We start from the raw sequence: 5,316 nt of genomic DNA, 5'->3' as shown, positions 1-5,316 counted from the left end.
GAAAACCTCTCCCGAGCGCAACTGGTTACCGACGTCCTACAGTCGACTTTGGATGCAGACACTAAGACAGTCGTTAAATGGAGCTGAAAAAAAGTGGCGAAAACAGCTGCTTAAACAGTCTGAAGTCTGTGCTTAACGTGTCCAAGACATGTCGAGTCGGGAATCATCATGCAGCAACTGTGGTCGGTTTATCTAATATTGAACAGCATATTTCCTCTATGCATTAAATTCAGCTGCTCCAGACTTTAATTTAAAATTGTTTGTTAAAATATAATTCTTATCTATAGAGAAACAAAACTGAAAGGATAAAGAAATTAGTTCGCTGGAAAAATTAATAAAAAGATTTGTTGTAATCTCCCACGGTAGTTCAACCTGTTCCATGAGCAATCGTGAAAGCTTAAGCTTTTACAGTCTATAAGCTGGATCAGACTTTTTAAGCTCTCGCCTATTGGGAAAGTAGAAATATCCTTGTTCTCTTTACTGTACAAAAACCTCTCATCATTTCCTTCCCTTGTTGAAGATTAAGACCTATGTAAATGTAAAAATAATATAAATTTTGGCTGATGGAATTCGAAACTACCCATTTTTACTTGCTGAATTTGTAAAATTTTGAAGTTCAAATTGTATTGATTACCTTCATGAATTTATATTATTTCTTGTTCTTCAAGAACTGCATTTGAAAACCTTGATTCTTATGATTTCTTATTTAAAAGACCTTGAGTTTATTGCTAGTCATTATTTATAACTGAAATAAGACACTAAGTTACTAATTATTGAAAATTAAATGAATAATGATTGATAATTAATTCCAATTGATCATGGTATAGGTTTCACAGTCAATAGGTGGCTGAGATCTATGCCATGCGACAGGATTGTCCGATCTTCGTCCACGGGACAGCGTGAGAGCGAAGATTAAAAAAGGATGTCCGCAGGGAGGAGTGTTGTTATCCACCCTGTCGGCACTTGTCATTGACGATTTAATAAGAAGTTTAAATAGTTTAGATTTCTACACACGGGGATATGAAGATGGCCTTGTTATCTTGATAACAGGAAAGCAGGCAGAGACTGTAGTCGAGCTTATGCAAAATGCTCTCAACATTTTTGAGGGTTGGTGCAACGACGATGACTTATCTGTTAACCCAGATAAAACTGAACTTTTGGTTTTTACGAAACGCAAGAAACTACCTGATCTCTTGAGCCCTAGGTTCTATGGAAAGAAAGTCGAATTGTCCACATCAGCTAAGTATTTAGGTGTCATTTTCGATCCTAAATTAACCTGGAAACTACATGTTGATGCGATAGTTAAAAAGGCCAGATCAGCCTTCTGGGCTTGCAGAGGCGCAATTGAAAAAAGTTGGGGATAGAAGCCCACGGTAGTATATTGGTTATACACGGTAATCATTAGACCAATTATAAGCTATGCCTCATTGATCTGGGTGCCAAGGACCAGTCTGGTAAGTTCCAGGAATCAGCTCAAGAACCTGCAAAGGGTATTTTGCCTGACAATTGCTGGATCAATGAGAACTACTCCAACGGCAACATTGGAGACTATTCTAGGTATACCACTGCTGCACCTTCTGATTAGGCAGAGGGCTACAACGCAGATCTGCAGGCCTCCAGACTCTCACTGAAAGGGAGTCAAAGTAGTTTCGACGAGATTAACCTGCATGATTCAATAAAGAACGTGCTGGCAAATGATGAAATCCTACGTATGCACAATTTATTCACTACGGAAGGGCTCATTTGGTATACAGACGGTTCAAGAGATCGCCTAGGATCTGGAGCTTGAATATTTAGGATGAAACCTAGTGCTGAAATAACAATCGCACTGGGAAAATTCATTGGAGTATTCCAAAGTGAAATCCTAGCGATCAAGACCTGTCTTGAGGAGATTCGTTAGCGGGGTTACATCAATCACCATATTTACATATCCTCTGACAGTCAGGATGCGTTGAGGGCCCTCCGATCAGAGGAATTTATATCCAGACTTGTCTGGAGCTGCCTCCAGGAACTTCTCGAAGTGTCTGGTAAAAACTGGGTCAAATTGATCTGGGTTCCCGGACATGAGAAAATTGAGGGCAAATCAAAGAAACTCCTAAACATGGAAAGAAAGCAGGTGAAAGTAGTGGTAGAAATGCTTACGAGCCATTGCCACTTAATGAAGCACCTAAATAATATTAAGGTAGACAGCAACCCGCGCTGTTGAAAATGCGGCTTCCAGGAGGAGACAGCACGTTACATATAACGTGATTGTGACCTGCTAGTCGGCCTCAAAGTGAAGCATTTTGGTAATTACTTCTGCGAACCAGAGGATTTCGAAGATATCTCCTATTCCGCGATATGCGTATATATGGTGCAAACTGGTCTCCTTAGAGAGGCATAGATTTTAAAGGGTAAAGTAGAATAGGTTAAACTAGGGGTAACAATAATAAGTTTGTCTCCGTTGGGGTGGTTTCCTGGGTGTATAGTTGACTCACCTAGCCTTAGGTGATTCAGCGAGATATTTTTGTGTTTTTTATTAATTTATTTCTATCGCACGATTTGAGGCACTTTGAAATAATACACGTGTGTAAGGGACTTATTTATTATTTTATTGATTTTCGAAATCAATTATGTTTAAAGTACAAAAATTATATTTATTATTCTTTTTAGTCTTGAATTTGTATTTGTTGCATATATATGCAAAAAATACAAAAACAAGGTGAGAAAAAGTAATTCTAATTTTTCCACTAATTTAATAAAGACTGTATGTGTAGAAGAATATAATAGTACATTAAAAATTATGTAAAAATACACTTCTTATACAAGATTTATATTAGAAAGAATATTAAATATCATTTTTGTACTTTAAACATAACTTGTTTAAAAAATAAATCCATTTGTCAAATTACTTAAAAAATTGACATTAAAAAAAGCAAAAATAAAAAACGGCTTTAAGAATGATTTTAATTTTTTTTAAAATGTTTCTAAAGGATTCTAGAAAGAAACCCATAAATAAGATAAGACCTCTCTTGTCACCACTATTTAAAGTTCGTTCAGGCACACCGTACGGTGTAAATGCAGTTCCAAACGTTACGTTATTTGATTGGGCACTAGACTTGCTGTGTTTGGCACGATTAAAAAATTTAATTCTCGTCTGAAATTGTTACAGGTTGTAAAAACTGTAGCTTTAATGTAATCGTTGGAAACCTTCAGAACTCATAGTGTCCTGGGGGCCGTACACATATTACATAACGCGCTAGGGAGAGGGGGGGGGGGGCGATTTGTTAGGAAGTGTTACATAGGGGAGGGGTCATCAACTGCGTTACGTAAAGTGGATTTTACGCGATAATCGATTCAAATTTTAGCGCGGCTTTTATTAGGTATATGTTGGCAACGATTTTTGTTGACATTGGCAGCGCTGCTTACGTTCCTTTTTCATTTTGTTTCTTGTTCAATAATAAATAAATATTTTATAAACTAATCATTCTGAGTTTGAAATTATTGATGCAGAAAACATAAGATAGTAATGTGTGAATATTCTGTAAGTGATATTAGGATGCGCACTGTTTGAAACGTTGTTAAATAGCAAAATCAAGATTTGTTACGTTACTCGGGGGGGGGGGGGGGGGGGGGGGGGGGGTGTGTAAGTTTTATTACGTCGCGTTACAACCGAGGAGGGGGGTCCAAAATTAGTTGAAAATTGCGTTACGTAATATGTAAACGGCCCCTTGCGATGAAGCAATTTTCCTTATTATTTTGAATTTTCAAAACAGCAGTTGTCATTAATTGTGAATCTAACGGAAACGCTTTGGATGCGTACGATTGACGATATAGTCACGCTGTCGAAGTCGTGGAGTCTAAAAATTTAGAATCTCCCCCCTTTTAATAAAACTCTACTGTATTCTATTTCGCTGTTTTGTCCGGCTACCTGGCAAATTCCGATTTAATTGGTTTCGTTCTTTTTTCCACGTGTAATAAAGTATAATGATCTTCGGCATACCTCTTGCAACACTTCTGACGTTTACATGGCATCAGATCCGCGCCTAGACAGTTTTTGCATACTTTGTGCATTTCCCAACATTCCAGCGTTCTTGAACTCTGAGTCCATTAAAACTGGGACTGGGAAATGCTGGTTATTTTGATCGCCCCCGTTTCCGCGCAATATTGTGGCCACTTAAGGCAACTTTCTTTAATGAACGCCGTTTAAATACCGTTGATTGAATTAATTTGTAAAATTCCTCCAATTTTAGAAGCTGATTCCCTTTCAATCTATCCTGACACCTAGCTAAAAATATCTTGCGGAAACGAACTGATTTTATTTCAATCAGCTCTGGTGAGCGCGTTTGCTAATTGAGTATGCTTCACGTAGTCATTAGGATCTGTACGCGAATGTACGAGCGGAACGAAGCCATGCTTTCACGAAATTCATTGATCATGGTCCCCGTTAAAAGTAGGAATTTTAATTTCCGGCAATCTCGGCTTATCTTGTCTTTCCGAAATTGTAATATTGCTAGTGTTCAAGCTTGAACTGGCCACTAGATTCAAGGTTTGTAATTTTGTGACCGTGGTCGCTACTTCGTAATATTCTGATTCGATTTTGAAAAAGGATTTAATGCGAGCATTTTCCGGATATAAAGCTATCAATTCATCGTTATGATTTTGACATCGGGTGAAACGAGTAGTAATTCCCCTTAAACGCAATTGAGCGTTTGTGGGATCATATTTTGAATCGCTTAGGTATTCTCGTAATTTAGATATGGCGATTTCGAATAAAACCCATTTTTGCACAATATATGCAACACGCTTCTATCTACTTTCGGACAGCGTCATTAAAAAAAAATTAATTACCACTTTCGAACTTATACTCCGTATTAGTGTTGCCTGATGTGGTCGCAGCGTAAACGCCAAAAATACGCATAAATCATTTGCAGTGAGTTGAGGAACTCATTTGCAACGAGGAAATTAGCAAAAGAAATCTCTCTAAAATTATTTGCTTTTTGAAAACAAATTGATAAAACTACGACAGTACAGTGGCTGATGAGGGATCTTGATGTGGGAGCGACGGAGTTTTTGCAGTGATCCCAGTTCTGAAACGAGACGTGGTCGAATACTATGACACGTCTATGTCCGTGTGAATATGGTAGGAGACGGTATAAATGCCTGGGATGCGCGCGCACCCCATTTCTCCTCTTCTGAATTTGAAAACTCGAAGGTGCACGATAGCCGGTCGGAACACTTCGGCGGTTCTATTTATATCTCTATCTGCTTTGAAATAAAATGAAGGGATTGGGATTTTAATATTTTCAGATTTCGATGCTGGGCTGGCGATTCTCA

This window comes from Belonocnema kinseyi, chromosome 8 (assembly GCF_010883055.1).
Source record: "Belonocnema kinseyi isolate 2016_QV_RU_SX_M_011 chromosome 8, B_treatae_v1, whole genome shotgun sequence".
Taxonomy (NCBI): domain Eukaryota; kingdom Metazoa; phylum Arthropoda; class Insecta; order Hymenoptera; family Cynipidae; genus Belonocnema; species Belonocnema kinseyi.
This window is presented reverse-complemented; position numbering follows the sequence as displayed.